The 17,781-nt window shown below is 35.5% G+C and overlaps 1 long non-coding RNA gene across 1 annotated transcript in view; it reads left to right on the forward strand.

Annotated features, from left to right (window-relative positions):
• Positions 1 to 2,568, forward strand: part of LOC127666206 (uncharacterized) — a 138,535-nt gene extending 135,967 nt beyond the window's left edge. Inside the window, exon 2 of the long non-coding RNA XR_007973567.1 lies at positions 2,369 to 2,568. This is a non-coding gene — a long non-coding RNA (uncharacterized LOC127666206). The remainder of the gene's footprint in view (positions 1 to 2,368) is intronic.
• The last annotated feature ends 15,213 nt before the right edge of the window (positions 2,569 to 17,781 follow it).

Raw genomic sequence — 17,781 nt, forward strand, 5'->3', positions numbered from 1 at the left:
TATAAAATTATTGTAAATTTAAAGGGTTGGTTTTTTGCTTTACATTCTGATAATTATAAAAGCATTTGCTTCTAATTTTAAAGAGACAACAAAACAATTTCATTAGAAAGTTTTGCCTCAAGGAATGGCTAACAGCCTTATGTCTTGTGAGAAAAAATGTTTGTCTCTGTTTCAATACTAGAAGTTAAGATCTTAAAATTTTCAGTGTATAATGTTCATAGAATGTTTGTTACAGGCCCTTGCTCCTATAGACTTTTAGAATTTTTAGGTAAATGGCTTTCAAAAGTTGTTAGGATATATTAATTGGCTTTATCTTATATTTACCTCATTTTAAGCTTGCCACAGAAGGTCTTAAACCTCTGTTTTCAAGGTAGGAAACGTTTGTTCCTTGCTTCAAGCAACAATCAAATTTATTATTAATGGTTGATCTATTACATGGCAAGCATTTTTAGGCAAAATTAATAATTGTTATCCAAAAGATAATTTGTACTATCAGATCACATGTTTATTCCTTTAAGTTTCTCCCTGCTTCAACACAGATACCTGAATTGGGTGCTATAGCAGCTATTTTTAAGATGTTAAAGGTCAAGCTTTTAATAATAGTAGATATACATAGCTCATGGTTTATAATTGCTTAAAATTGGTCCATTTTTAATACTGCTAATTCTTAATTTCTACAGTTTGTACAAATGTGATTCAAATTTCTAAGAACAAAGGATATATTCTCTAAATGACTGTCCTTTAGGTATTTGAAATAATTTTATATTTTGTGCACATCAAATTATAAAGATTTGTTCTTGATGTCCTCAATTTCTACCTCTACCACGTAATGGTGTTAATCCTAGAGGACTTAGTTATTACAGATAAATGATATTCATATTTCTAATTTAAAAGATTAAAAAAATATGTACATGTGACTAATGATTCATTTTTAGGCTGTCTAGTTGCAACTGCTCTAACAGAAAAAGCAACTATATTTTATATAATTACATAGTTATTGCCTATGTTATGGTTTATACTTTGTGTTCCAACTTAAATTAATAAAACAATATCTTCTTGGAAGAAAGAAGAGAGGGGAAATTGTGTCCCTGTGCATATAATTTAAATTATGCTTGCATGTTTTTAAAAAAAAAAAAAATTTAAAATTTGGATCCCAAGAAACTCCTTGCTAAATGTATATGACATCTTGTAATTAGGCATATTGATGTCTAGGTGAAATGAAGGAATTCACTTACTAACATATGCCATGATCCTGATTTAATATTGGGGGAGAAGGCATGTCCTCTGTTTTTTCCACAGAATGCTGCAGAAGATATGCTGACTGTGCTTGCTGAATGCCCAGACCATGGTAACATAAGAGCTATATTGGGTATATGTTCTTGACTTACCTCAATTGTTAAATGTCCCAGGTTAGATAAATTGCCTAGCTTCAAGCTTTTAGACTTTGTGGGACAGAACATGGAGACTGTTATGCTAGCTTAGGAAAAATTAATTAGAAGAGTTAAAATGACTCTTCTCCTTATTGTGCTCAGCTGACTCAACCATAGACTGGTCTAGAAATAATTCCAATATTGAAGATTCCAATTTTGAAGATGGCTAACAATCTTCAGCCAGCTGTGTTAATTTAACATATAGTCTCCACTTTTCCTGAGAAGTAACAGCATATCTCTTGATACACAAGGCTACCTCTCCCACCTCAGAGGCCAAGCTTTGGATCCTTAAAGTTGTTAATTTACAACTGAATTGGATACTTCTGGGACAAGTTAATCCTATTCCACCTTTAACTCTTGACCTTGTCTGTTAAGCAGACTGGCTGTCTCCACGCAGGCTCACCTGGATGGAGAGATTACATGTCTGTTAAAGACACTTGCAGACCCCCCTGGCTTCAAAACTTACACAAGTGGATCTCCAAAGAGGGAGCCACATAGAACTCAGATCTATGTGTGTTTGTTTTTGAACAAACATGGGTACCAGCGAGACGTGCGAGGCAAAGCACTGCATGGGGAGGTGAATTTCTGCTTCTGAGTCCCCAGGAAGTACACCTAATTGCATAGGGGTTAACGTCGAGAGGCTGTCCTTAAAATAATAAGGGAGCCTATTACCCCTCCTCTGAAAAAGACGTTATACAATATTTAAGAGGAATTACGGTCAATGCTTCCCCTCCTGGTTAAGGCCCGCCTTCTTATGAAGGATATTTATCCACTTGTTTTCTACCTCCTCGTGTTCAAATTAATAAAAAAAGGGAGGACATGTACAGAGCCATATTGGGGCAGTCTTGCACTTGGTCAGAGTTTGACTTTGGTCAAGGTTAACTTCTCCCAGTTAGCCAGGATCCTGCTCCACCTAGGGTGGAGTGCACGTAGTAAAGGTTAAGTTCATTGTTCTTCCTGGTATAGGGATTCCTGAATTAAACAGGTGACCCACCCAGCTGCCGGAGCAGTCAAGACGAAGACCTCCAAGAGAAGCTAGACAACTTCCACCGGAACTCAGCCTGGAGTCTGGGGGGAGGGTTTGCCCAAACTGTTAAAAGGTCCGGCGCCATTAAAGTTTACGGCTTTGATCAGTGAACATTGACTTGGCCGTACGTTCTTTTCGCTTCTCTTCCCTATGACCCCAAAATTCTCTCAACAGGTAACCCAGTTTACATGTGGCTGCGGGCGGCTACAAAATGATTTCCCCTTTTCTAGCCCCCCCACTCCCCGAAAGTCCCGTAAGCCCCCTTCTCTTCCCCTGTCCTCCCTTCCACCCCTTCCCACTTCCCCGTTCTGGTTTTGCCGAATACTGTTTCACTGAGTCTTTCCAGAACCAGGGGCCACTCCTCCTTTCTTCTTGTATCTCATTTGATGTGTGGATTATGTTTTGGGTATTCCAGTTTTCTAGGTTAATAACCACTTATTAGTGAGTGCATACCATGATTCACCTTTTGAGTCTGGGTTACCTCACTTAGTATGATGTTCTCTAGCTCCATCCATTTGCCTAAGAATTTCATGAATTCATTGTTTCTAATGGCTGAATAGTACTCCATTGTGTAGATATACCACATTTTTTGTATCCACTCTTCTGTTGAGGGATACCTGGGTTCTTTCCAGCATCTGGCAATTATAAATAGGGCTGCTATGAACATAGTAGAGCATGTATCCTTATTACATGGTGGGGAATCCTCTGGGTATATGCCCAGGAGTGGTATAGCAGGATCTTCTGGAAGTGAGGTGCCCAGTTTTCGGAGGAACCGCCAGACTGCTTTCCAGAGTGGTTGTACCAATTTGCAACCCCACCAGCAGTGGAGGAGTGTTCCTCTTTCTCCACACCCTCTCCAACACCTGCTGTCTCCTGAATTTTTAATCTTAGCCGTTCTAACTGGTGTAAGATGAAATCTTAGGGTTGTTTTGATTTGCATTTCCCTAATGACTAATGAAGTTGAGCGTTTTTTTAAGATGCTTCTCCTCCATCCGACGTTCTTCAGGTGAGAATTCTTTGTTTAACTCTGTACCCCATTTTTTAATAGGGTTGTTCGGTTTTCTGGAGTCTAACTTCTTGAGTTCTTTATATATATTGGATATTAGCCCTCTATCTGATGTAGGATTGGTGAAGACCTTTTCCCAATTTGTTGGTTGCCGATCTGTCCTCTTGATGGTGTCCTTTGCCTTACAGAAACTCTGTAACCTTATGAGGTCCCATTTGTCAATTCTTGCTCTTAGAGCATACACTATTGGTGTTCTGTTCAGAAACTTTCTCCCTGTACCGATGTCCTCAAGGGTCTTCTCCAGTTTCTTTTCTATTATCACTTTTAAACAGTGGTTTAGTGGACATAATAATTTTATCAGCTTTTAAAATCTTATTTCATGAACCTTAAATATTCCTAAGTAAAATTCAGAGTCATATAGAAATTTTGTTAAGCTTTATGAGTAGCTTTCATTTTTTTCAGGTAAAATTTATTACCTTAACTTTTATCAATGGTATACAAAGTTTCAACATATTCAACATTATTGTCAGATATTGTTGACTTGAATTGACTTTTATTTTTATTTTACCAGATGTGAGAAACAATCATTTTGTACTTTAAATGAATTTCTGTCATTATTATTGATTTTGACAATCTTTAGCATTGTCATTCAAGGCTATATAAATTATTTAATTAGAGTAATAGCTATTAAATAATTTGACTATTTTAAATAAACCATTTGTGATTTTATTTCATAATATATATATATATATATATATATATATATATATATATTGTGTGTGTGTGTGTGTGTTTATAACAACTATATTGTTTGAAACTGTTTTATATAAGTCAATAGATTTCCACTTCACTCTGTTGATTTATTTTGTTTTTAACTTGATGCATGATACTGGCATGAATTCAGACACACAAAACAATGAAACATAAGTGAGCATCCAGAACCAAATGTATGTTTAATTACCTTGGACAAGGGTGACAAGAATATTCAGGAGAGAGAGTACAATATGTTCAAAAGATGGCATTCATGAAACTTAATGAAAGACATGTGTTAAGTATTGGAAATGTAAAACTCCAAGAAGAAATCAAACAGAAAAATCTTAATGTCATGGTTCCTGGAAAATATTACCTGACTGTGATAAGAAAAGTATAGAAAATCAAAGAAAAATATCAAGTTAAACTCATGTATTTACGACAAATACAAAATCATAAATATAGTCTCTTTAACATCTATTAGTGAATTTATATTCTCATAGCTATAAAAGAATGAATTTTAGCATGTTCTGTAATTTTCAGTTTTCAAATTCAAGAATGCAAACACATTATAATACTTAACCTAGCAGTTTGTTTTCATATATGCATATTTTACACATGTCTTCATACATATGGTATAGATTGCGTGTTCTATTATGTTACTTTTTAGAAAAGCTTTATCTTTTCCCTAATTCAACTGGAAGATTAGGAGGAGGGTGATCCTATAGGAAGAACAGCAGTCTCAAATCACTTATACCACCGAGATCTCTCGACACTGAGCCACCAACAAGGCAGGATGCACCAGCTGATAGGAGGTCCCTAACACATATACAGCAGAGGACTGCCAGGTCTGGATTCAGCCATAGAAGATGCACCTAATCCTCAAGAGACTGGAGCTCCAGGAAGTGAAGGGGTCTTGTTGGGGAGGGGGACATGGGGGACATCGTCTTGGAGAGAGTGTAGGGAGTGGAGGAGGTATGGGACGTGGAACAGTCGTAGGGAGTCCAGGAGGGGAAAAGTCTGGACTGTAAAAAAGAATAAAAATAAATTAAAAAAAAAAACTTTAGCTTTTGATAAATCCAGTGATAATACAATCCAATGATAGTACAAAAGGCTGAATAAACTTTCATGTAAGACTTGATAAAAGGTCTTAGAAATTTTCTTCTTTTTATCTTTTTTATTGGATATTTTCTTTATTTACATTTCAAATGTTATCCCCTTTCTTTGTTTCCCCTCCAAAAACACCTTATCCCATTCCTCCTCCCACTGTTCACCAACACATCCACTCCTGCTTCCTTTCCTGGTATTCCCCTACACCGGGGCATTGAGCTTTGTCAGGACCAAGGGCCTCTCTTCCATTTAATGTTCAACAAGGCCATTCTCTGCTACATATGCAGCCTGAGCCATGGGTCCCTCCATGTGTACACTTTGGTTGGTGGTTTAGTCTCTGGGGGCTCTGAGAGTACTGATTGGTTCATATTGTTATTCCTCCTATGGGCTTGCAAGCTCCTTAAGCTCCTTGGGTCCATTCTCTAGCTCCTCCATTGGGGACCCTGTGCTCAGTCCAATAGTTGGCTGAGAGCATTCCCCACTGAATTTGTCACATATTGGCAGAGCTTCTCAGGAGACAGCTATATCTGGCTCCTGTTAGCAAGCACTTGTTGGCATACACAATAGTGTCTGGGTTTGTTGACTTGTATACAACAGCAGGTGGGGCAGTCTCTGGATGATCTTCCTCTGTTTGACACTTTGTCTTTGTATCTCTTCCCATGGGTATTTTGTTTCCCCTTCTAAAAAGGACCAAAGTATCCAGACTTTGGTCTTCCTTCTTTTTTAGCTTCATTTGGTCTGTGAATTGTATCTTAGATATTCCCAGCTTCTAGGGTTATATCCACTTATTAGTGAGTACACACTGTGTGGTGTACTTTTCAGTTTGGGTTACCTCACTCCAGATGATATTTTCTAGTTCTATCCATTTGCCTAGGAATTTTATGAATTCACTGTTTTTAATAGCTGAATAGTATTCTATTGTGTAAATACACCACATTTTCTGTATCCATTCCTGTTGAGGGACATCTAGGTTCTTTCCAGTTTCTGGTTATAATAAATAAGGCTGCTATGAACATAGTGGAGTATGTGTCCTTATTACATGTTAGATCATCTTCTGGTAGGCCCAGGAGTGGTATAGCTGGGTCCTCTGGTACTACTATGTCCAAATTTCTGATGTACTGCCAAACTGATTTCCAGAGTGGTTTTACGAGCTTGCAACCCCACCAGCAATGGGGTAGTGTTCCTCTTTTTCTACATCCTCACCAGCATCTGCTGTCACCTGAGTTTTTGATCTTAGTCATTAGATGTTCCTTTTTTATTCTAGATGTTGGAGGTATTCTTTACTTTTTCATGATTATGATGGGTCAGTAATGCCTTGCCTAGATAGGGTAAACATTGATAACAGATTCTGTGTCCTGTATGGGAAATGTTTTGCCTTTTTAGTTTACCTCAATCAAATTTTGTTATGGTATTATGATTGATAATATCTGTATGCTTCCTGACATTTTAAATAATATTTAGTAAATATATTATTGTTTGTTTGGGAGGACTTCACATTGAAGAAGAATGTAATTTTATTTCACACAAGTCCTTGGTCAAATTTGGAGGGCTTCCTAGTATATAACATCTTAGCACTTGTCTACCAGAAGAAAGCATTGACTCTGACATTCTTGGTTTGAAGATGAGCTGATAGTAGAGAAACAAATTCTTTTTATCAGATTTTAATTTACTCTTTTCTTTGTATTGAAAATAGACTTTTTTCACATCATATATCCTGATTATGGTCACCAAAACTCTACACATTTCCTCCTCAAATCCTCTACTATCAGGATCTCCTCCCTGTCTGCCTTTCATTAGACAACAAACAGGCTTTTTGTACTTAAAAAATAAAGTAAAATAAAATAATTAAATAAAACTAGAACTAACACAACATTGGATTCAGACAAAACCAAAGAAAAAGGAGAGAGCAGAGGAAAAGTTCTGAAGAGAACAGGAAAACAGAAACAAAGGCCAGCTTTTTCAAAGGTTCAAGAATTACCAAAAAACTTCAATAAATTGGAAGCACTAATATATATGAAAAGACCAGTGGAATGTAAAGAGAGAAGGAAAAATGATATAAAATAAAAATATAAAATTAAAAATAAAAGTAAAAACAAAAAACCTGACATGGAATTAAGAGACACTGATCCTTCAAAGATGCCAATGAGTTTTTTGTTTTTTTGTTTTTTTGTTTTTTGTTTATTTTTCTGTTGACCATCTGGGCGTGCAGCCTGCTCTTACACATACAGTTTGTTTTTCTATTGAGACACCCTTGGCAGAAAGTAATTTCATGTCATTTGGTTATCAATCAGCGATTGCTTTTGGGTTAGATATGGCGTATGTTTCCACTTCTTACTTCAGTCTCGGACTTCATCTAGGGTTCTGCGGGTCTAGTGCTGTATGCAGTCTCTGTGTTCATTCATATGCCCGTTGATTTAGACCTTGTTTTCTTGGCATCCTCCTTCTCTTCTGGCACTTATGATTTTTCTGTCTCTTCTCCATTCATGGATGGATTTGAGCTCACCATTTGTACAGCTGCATTTCCCAAAGTCTCGCACTCTTTGCATAATGTCTAATTGTGTATCTGAATTTCTTCCCATCTGCTGCAGGAGAAACTTCTCTGATGGCTGCTGGGCAAAGCTCTGACCCATAATTGTAGCAGAAGACCATTAGAACTCATTTCATTGATACTTCTTTGTTTCTTTTCCTTGTGGTCATTATTTTTAGAACAGTAGCATTTGGTTTAAACCTATGTACCTGGGCTATCTATTCTCAGGGTCTTGGTCATGCCAAGATCAGTGCTTGTTGATTCCTGCTGTTTTGTTGTTGTGTTGTGTATTGGTGTATGTGGTTCTGATCTTTATTTCCTATTTTAATTTTGTCTTTGTTTATTCCTGGGAGTTGTCTAATTCTTTAAGGTAGAGTTTTCCTTACATTGTTTTCTGTAGAGATGGGCTACTAGAAAGATACTGCTTGCATTTGGTTTAAGCAGGAAATACCTTATTTTCTTCATCTATTGGGATTGGAAGTCTTCAGGGTATAGTAGTCTGGGCTGGTATTTGTAAGCTCTTAAAGTCTATTACATTTATTCAGGTCTCTCTGGCTTTTAGAGTATTCATTGAGAAAACAGCTGTTAGTCTATATTTCTGCCTTTTTATGATGCTTTGTCTTTTTCCTTTGCTGTTTTTAATAGTCTGTCTTTGTTTTGTACAATTGATGTTTTAATTATTACAAGCTGAAGAGATTTTGTTTTCTGAGCAAGTCTATTTGTATTTTGTATGCTTCTTGTACCTTGATAGGAATCGTCTTATTCAGGTTAGGAACTTTTTCTAATATTTGAGAAATTGACTTTCAACTAAATGTCATCAAAAAAGATAAGAAAGGACACTTCATACACATCAAAGCAAATATCTACCAAGAAGAAATCTCAGTTCTGAACATCTATGCTCCAAATGCAAGGGTAACCACATTCATAAAAAATTTTTTACTAAAGTTCAAAGCACACATTTGACCTCACACAATATTTGTGGGGGGACTTCAACACCCCACTCTCATCAATGGACAGATCAGGGAAACACAAACTAAACAGAGACACAGTGAAACTAATAGAAGTTTTGGACCAAATGAATTTAATAGATATCTATAAAACATTTCATCCTAAATCAAAAGAATAGACTTTCTCAACAATTCATGGTACCTTTTCCAAAATTGACCATATAATCGATCACAAAACAGACCTCAACAAATATAAGAAGATTAAAATAATCCCAGGTGTCCTATCAGATCACTACGTATTATGCATTAAGGCTGGTCTTCAATAGCTACAAAAATCAACAGAAAGCCACATACTCATTAAAGCTGAACAATGCTCTACTCAATGATACCTTGATCAAGGAAGAAATAAGAAAAAAAATTAAGACATTTTAGAATTTAATGAAATGAAGTAATGAAATGAAGGCACAACATACCCAAACTATGGGACACAATGAAAGCAGTACTAAGGTACCTCCAAAAAAATAAATAAAATAAAAACTGGAGAGAGCATATACTAGAAGCTTAACAGCACAACTGAAAACTCTCGAACAAAAAGAAGCTAATACTCCCAAGAGGAGTAAACAGCAGGAAATAAACTCAGGGCTGAAGTTAACCAAGTAGAAACAAAAAATAAAATAATAAAATAAAATAAAATAAAATAAAATAAAATAAAATAAAATAAAATAAAATAAAATAATTAACAAAACAAATTGCTGGTTCTTTGAGAAAAAGAAAGATAAGGATTATCTTTGATATCCTTGAAATCAGGATAAGATAGACCATCTAAATAGTCCCATAATCCCTAAAGAAATACAAGTGGTCAGTGAAAGTCCCCCAACCAAAAATAACACGAGACCAGATAGTTGTAGTGCAGAATTCTATCAGATCTTTAAAGAATACCTAATACCAATACTTCTCAAACTATTCCACATAATAGAAACAGAAGGAGCACAACCCAACTCATTCTTTGAAGCCAAAATTATGCTGATACCAAAACCACAAAAAGATCCAACAAAAAAAGAGAAATTCAGACCAATCTCCTTTAGGAATATCAATGCAAAAATACTCAATGTAATACCTGCCAACCGAATCCAAGAACAGATCAAAAAGATCATTCACTATGATCAAGCAGGCTTCATCCCAGGGATGCAGAAATTCATCAATGTAATCCACTACATAAACAAACTCAAAGAAAAAAACCACATGGTCATTTCATTAGATGCTGAAAAAGCATTTGACAAAATTCATCGTCCTTTCATGTTAAAAGTCTTAGAAAGTTCAGGAATTCAAGGCCCATACCTAAACATAGTAAAAGCAATATACTTCAAACTAGTAGCCAACATCAAACTAAATGGAGAGAAACTCGAAGCAACCCCACTAAAATCAGGGACAATACAAGGCTGCCCCCTCTCTTAATATCTATTAAATACAATACTTGTAGTTCTACCTAGAGCAATTAGACAACAAAAGTAGGTCAAAAGGATACAAATTGAAAGGAAGAAGTCAAACTATCACTATTTGCAGATGATACGATAGGATACTTAACATCCTCAAAAACTCGACCAGAGAACTCTTACAGCTGATAAACAACTTCAGCAAAATAACAGGATATAAAATTAACTCAAAGAAATCAGTAGCCTTCCTATACTCAAAGCTAAACAGGCTCAGAAGGAAATTAGGGAAACAACACCCTTCACAATCATCACAAACAATATAAAGTATCTTGGTGTGACTTTAACCAAACAAGTGAAAGGTCTGTATGACAAGAACTTTAAGTCTCTGAAGAAAGAAATTGAAGATCTCAGAAGATGTTTGGGATCAGTTAAAGGATCTTTTTCAGGTATCAGAATCCTGACATTCTCACAGAAGGAAAACGTATGAAATCACCCAGAATCTCTTTAATTGAGTATGAATTTTATTTCTGGGTCTTCATTTTATGACTTAACCTTCTCAGGGCCCTAGTCTTCCAATAGTGTGTATAATGGAATAGTAATTTCATATAGGGTTTATTTCAGTGGCTGTATTACTACACATGCCAACAACTAGTATTTCACATAATGAATTGAAAAACTATGAAGACAAAGATGATTTTAACAACATCCAAGATTTTCATTGAAGCCTGAATATCAGGATACGAATAATTTCTTTTCTTCCTTTTTTTCCAAAGCAATTTTAGGAATATATGCCTGAAATAATATGGAGAGTCAGATGAGATTGCATCACTGTGTGTCACCAGAGTCTTGTTGGAGAGAATCTGGAATTAAAACAAAAATAAGATGAATAAAACTACAGAAAAAAAACCCTCAGTGTGAGAGTTACTAAAGTACTTATCTATAAAAGTAGCTTTTATTCACCAATGTAATTGGCATCTCAGAGACTTAGTGCTGAATAATCTCACCCTTTCTAATTCTTTGTGAACTCTGGATGACTGGTTCAACTCAGCTATTCTGGCTCTAAATTCCTCTCCCCAGTTGACTGATTCAAACTGACCTCTCTTGGCTTCTAATTGAATTGCAGTGCTTGGAATAACTGCTTCTGAGCTCTATGAACTGAATTGCACTGACTACACAAACTAAACTTGACTGAACATAACTTAATGGAACTGAATAAACTCAAGAGAACTCAAATTCATGCAAATGAACTACACAGAACTGCATGGAACTGAATTTCACTGTCTTGCCTGAATGCCTGTAAACCATTCCTACTGATCTGACATTCTCTTTGTGTTTCCTTCTGTCTCTGTCTCGTTGTCTCTGTCATTGTCATTGTCTCTCTATGTCTCTCTGTCTCTGTCTCTCTCTGTGTCTGTTTGTCTCTGTTTGTCTGTCTCTCTGTCTGTCTCTGTTTCTCTTAAACCAGCCTTCTTTCCTTTCTGTTCATCTGAGAGTTGGGTGTGCACTACTTTTGACTGATTCTGTTAAATATTTCTCTGATTCATCACTTAGTCTGTGCCTCAATAGATGTCAAATTCAAATATGACTGCTTTATTCTATAATCTAATCTTCCATTCATTGTTTGGTGAAGGGAAAAATTCATGAACGCGCCATGAGATGGAGACTCACATAGTATATTGCTGAGGCACAATCTCATGGTGTTTTGCTGACACGTGGGAGGACATGTGATGTTTGGAGAAAGTATAAGTAGGATTCAATGCCCAGTGACAGCATGCTTACATAGCTAGCTGAGCAGCATTTTGTTGGTTTTGTGCCTTGGCTGATTTTCACTTTGTTATGAGAAGAATGGCAAAAAAAAAAAAAAACAAAAAAACAAAACAAAAAAAAAAAAAAACCTCCTGTCAATCCAGCTATTCCCAGTCATTCTCACTGACATGCATTGATTTGGTGGAGACCTGGGTGGGAGAATTGCTGGATTATGCCACTCTTGCTCTTTTGTGTTTGGTGATACTTTTGAAGTGGACTGTTGAAATCCTGATACTACAGAACTGGACTGCTGCTATGCTGCTGAATGGAGATTGAAATTGCCCCAAACAACTACTTGCAAACAGGTCCATATTCGCTTGTCCTATTTACCATCTTTTCTCCTCTACCTTTTGAAGGAAGTCAAAACCAGGCTCAAAACATTTATAAAAGCCTTAATAAAATAGATTTAAATAAAAAACAATCTAAGCATACAGTTTGCGGTTAAAGGTGTGTACTAAGGGCACATTTATGTTCCAACCAAATGAATTAAAGGTATATTGCACACATATATAGAAGATATTTGGCTATAAACACTTGCCAGAGCATGTAATTGTAAAATTCTTCTACAAATGTCAAAATAAGCATCATTTAGAAATCTGTATGTGAATCAAATAGATTCCTACTTCTTATATCTATGTTTGCGGTTAATGAACATATCATATTATGTATTTTGTATAACATATGTTACCCCAAACTTGTAGTCTTAAAAAGTAGGTACTTTGTACAGTGAAAGTGGGGATAGTACCCTTCTAGAAGAGGCCACAAGGAATTGCTTTCCCTTTGCTCCCTTGTGAAGATGTAGCAAAAGGAAATGTCTTTGACACAGAAAGCAAGTCACATCAGGTACAGAGTCTGCCAGCAGCCTGAATAGGACTCCTCATTCTTAGAAAATACAAGAAACAACTTTGTATTGTTTATCAACCACCCATTTTATACACTTTGTCACACCAGGAGCCATTTCATTCTTTATTCAATTTGCTTGTTATTGCAAATTAATATTAATAATAATTATGGCGATTGTCATAACTATTAGTAGATGAAATTACATTTTCTATAAGCTCTTTGGAGCTTCAGGTAATAATCTATTTTGTGATGAAGACTATAATTAACATGAAATGGCTTTCTTAACATATATTTTGAGGGTAAACCTGTGAGCTATAATCGACATTTTCAAACATTTGACTAAAATTCAACTTTGACTTCTAATTGCTCAGATTTTATACTCTTAAGGAAAAAAAATGTGTTTGGTAAAATGAACTATTGAAAGCCATATTAATTTTGATGTACTTTTTAATGCTTTAGAGGAAATCTACATTTATGTTTCTATTGGAATATATATGTATTCCAATACATATGTACATACATAGTGAAGGAATATACAAATTAATAAATTATGAATTACAATAGCAATGGCACATGAAACTTGATTTCTTGCTGAACTAAAAATTCTAATCTCTGCTAGGCTAACTGGTAGTAAAGCTTTAGAGATTTACCTTTCTTTGTCTCCAAGGCTAAGGCTACAGAAACATGTACAATTTTTGTTTATTTATTGTTATTTGTTTGTTTAACTGGATTCAAATTAATGTACTTGTGCTTATAGACCAAGGGTTTTCTTTTACCCATCAAAGCATGACAATAATGTTTCTTCCTTTTCATTGGGTAACAGTTACCATTCTATCAACCTGTATAATGAATATAAATTCACTATATATTTAATACAATGAATATATAATGCAATATGAATTTCATATATCATTTTGATACTTTCTCCATTTTAAAAGCCCACTTGTTTCTTTTAATAATTTATTTAAATTACTTCATTTCACACACACCAATATCTTACTTAAAACAATAGTTCATATAAATTGCTTTAGCATTTTAGGAGGGATTAATCTTATCTTAAATGTGTAAGGTTTTCAGGGAAGATTATTCTGGATTTATTTATCCTAAATTATGGAATTTCGGTTGATTATTTCATGACAAGACAACTAAACCATAATAAGCATGGGCGCAATGTTTTGCTGTCTGGTTCCTTAGGGACAACTGTCCTGCAAGGCTTCCTCAAGATAATGGCACATGCCTCAACAATGACATCTGACATTACCCAAATTATCCTTAGGGCACACAACATAGAGTATTCTGATAATATTCTGATTAGAATTCTTGTAAGTTTTCGTTGGGATAATTTCAATTTCAGATGCTCTATTTCTATGCTCCAAGTACCGGGATTTCTTTTCCTGTAACAGTGCTTTTACTAAGATGTCCATAATGTTTATCCTTATCTGTTAGTAAGAACATATCCTCTGATTTCTCCAACTGAAAGCCTGATTTTACAAGGATGACAGTAAGAGCATATGTTGTGGAGAGCTCAGTTGTATTTTCTGGTCTTCATTCACTTGAATGTGCATAGATGTGGGTTTAATGAACTATTTCATTCGTTACCTGACATTAAAGTTTGTATGGTCTGTAGAGTACTCTTAAATAATCATTTGTCGGAACTCTATTTCTTTTTCCTTTTACATACTCAGATTACTGATATTAGTACTTTTATTCTCATCAAAGCATCTTCTCAGGAACAGAACTTTTAGAATCCATTGCATTGTATTCAGGCTGTAATTTTGCCTAGTCTTAGGTTAGTCCCAGAGTTTCATCAGAAACATTCATCTTCTGATGATGAAAGTATTGGATTTGGAAACCAGATGATATGCGTCCAATTATGTCTTTTCCAGTGACCTTGGCACACCTTCAATCACCCTCTTATTCTATTTCATTGTGTAAGAACTGTGTCTGAAAGTCCCTGTCCAGTCTGCTTCACAAAGGCAGGTACACAGGCAAGCACATCACAGAGAACACATGGCATAGCCAAGGGCAGAGCATTCTTATTAAAAACTACATTCTGCAAAGTGCAGATACATGAAAACTTTCTGATGAAATGGGGAAAAAACTGTTGAGGTCATATCTTGCAAACTTAAGCATTTCTGGAGGTTTACAGTTATCCTAGGGAAACTATTGTGCCCTTTATTTAGTTGGATGTTACATTGCATGGGAAAACTACTGCTTTTGTAGCTTTTTTATTGTAGAAATGGATAATCCCTATGTCATTCCCTAAGGGAGTAGGAGGCTATCAAAAGCTCTTCCCACACAACTCTCTCCAGCTGAGTTGATACACACACCTTTTCAGTTGAATGTCAAGATCCCATTGAACTCCGTGTCAGTTGAACAGCAACTCAAATTTCTTGTGCCTTTTATCCCCAGTCTGCGCACTGAGGCTGCCATCTTCCCACTTGCTGGGATTGCACTTCCTTGGTGCAGGGCTAGAATTTGACACAAAGTTAGAAAACATTATAGGTTCCTTTATTCCAGCAGATTTAGATTTCTTTAATATTTCAATTCATTGTTATATTAAACTAGAAGTGTTAGGAAAAAAATAAATAAGGGCTTTAGAATTTCTTGAGTATGAGTATTGAGAACGAATAACCTGTTTTAAATTTCAAATATTTGAGTCTTTTCACATTAAAATTAATTTAAAATAGCTTGAATGGAGAGTACGTATTATTAGCCATGTTTCCTTTTGTTGTTGCTCCAATGGACACAGGCTTCTTTCTGTTTCTGGGGAATTCTTGGAAATTAGTTACTTAAATGATTTTTATATGAGCATAATTAACTTAAAATTCATCATAAGTAAGATATACAAAATATAGAGAAAACTAATAAACAAAAATTTCAGACATGAGACATTTAATGGAAAAGTGTAACTTGATCTTAGCATGAATTTTATAGATGGGCACAATAATAGGTTATATATTTTTTTCATACTTTATAACTTGTGTATTAGAACCCAGAGCTTTATTAGGTACAGTTCAATGTGAATAGAAATATAAAGAAAAATTATACCAAGGTTTAGTGTTTGGTTCAAGTGAAAAAGATGTCTTGTAACTGGTATAATGGAAGAATATCACAGGTGAGTGGAGTGATGGTAGCTTATGTATACAATGCAATAGAAGATCAGACAGGAGCAGGAAGGACTTGAAACTAACATAAGCAAAAGGGTGGTTCAAAAGTAATCTAAAGAACTCAGTTGGGATTTTGCTGGGGATTGCATTGAATCTGTATATTGCTTTTGGCAAGATGACCATTTTAACTATGTTAATCCTGCCAATCCATGAGCATAGAAGATTTTTCCACTTTCTGAGGTCTTCTTCAATTTGCTTCTTCAGAGACCTGAAGTTTTTGTCATACAGATCATTCACTTGTTTGGTTAGAGTCACACCAAGAAACTTTATATTGTTTGTGGCTATTGTGAAGGGTATCATTTCCCTAATTTCTTTCTCAGCCTGCTTATCCTTTGAGTATATGAAGGCTACTGATTGGCTTGAGTTGATTTTAAATCAGCCACTTTGATAAAGCTGTTTATCAGCTGTAAGAGTTCTCTGGTAGAGTTTTTTGGGTCACTTAAGAATACTATCATATCATCTGCAAATAGTGATAGTTTGACTTCTTCCTTTCCAATTTGTATACCTTTGACCTCCTTATGTTATCCAATTGCTCTAGCTAGTATCTCAATTATTATATTTAAAGGATATGGAGAGAGGGGGCAGCCTAGTCTAGTCCCTGATTTTAGTGGGATTGCTTCAAGTTTCTCTCCATTTAGTTTGATGTTGGCTACTGGTTTGCTGTATATTGATTTTACTATGTTTAGGTATGGACCTTTAATTTCTGTTCTTTCCAAGACTTTTAACTTGAAAGGATGCTAAATTTTATCAAATGCTTTTTCAACATCTAATGAAATGACCATGTGGTTATTTTCTTTGAGTTTGTTTATGCAGTAGATTGCATTGATGTATTTCTGTATATTGAATCATCCCTGCAATTCTCAAATTCATCTAGAATAACACAAAACCCAGGATAGCTAAAACTATTCTCAACAGTAAAAGAATTTCTGGGGGAATCAGTATCCCGGACCTCAAGCAGTACTACAGAGCAATAGTGTTAAAAACTGCATGGTATTGTACAGTGACAGGCAGGTGGATCAGTGGAATAGGATTGAAGACCCAGAAATAAACCCACACACCTATGGTCAGTTGATCTTCGACTAAGTAGCTGAAACCATCCAGTGGAAAAAAGATAGCCTTTTCAACAAATGGTGCTGGTTCAATTAGAGGTCAGCATGCAGAAGAATGAGAATTGATCCATTCTTATCTCCTTGTAGTAAGCTCAACTCCAAGTGGATCAAAAACCTCCACATAAAACCAGACACAGGCTGGGTGGTGGTGGTGCATGCATGTAATCCCAGCACTCTGGGATGCAGAGGCAGGCAGATTTCTGAGTTTGAGATCAGCCTGGTCTACAGAGTGAGCTCCAGGAAAGCCAGGGTTGCACAGAGAAACCCTGTCTGAAAAAAAAAAACAAAAATTAATTAATTAATTAATTAATTAATTAATTAATTGACAAATGGGACCTCATAAAATTACAAAGTTTCTGTAAGGCAAAGGACACTGTCAAAAGAACAAAACAGCAACCAACAAAATGGGAAAAGATTTTCACCAACTCGTCTTCTGACAGAGGGCTAATATCCAATATATACAAAGAACTCAAGAAGTTAGACCCCATAAAACCAACTAACCCTTTTAAAAAATGAGGTACAGAGCTAAACAAAGATTTTCACCTGAAGAACTTCATATGGCTGAGAAGCACCTTAAGAAATATTCAACATCATTAGTCATTAGGGAAATGCAAATCAAAACA

The sequence above is a fragment of the Apodemus sylvaticus genome, chromosome 15, assembly GCF_947179515.1.
Source record: "Apodemus sylvaticus chromosome 15, mApoSyl1.1, whole genome shotgun sequence".
Taxonomy (NCBI): domain Eukaryota; kingdom Metazoa; phylum Chordata; class Mammalia; order Rodentia; family Muridae; genus Apodemus; species Apodemus sylvaticus.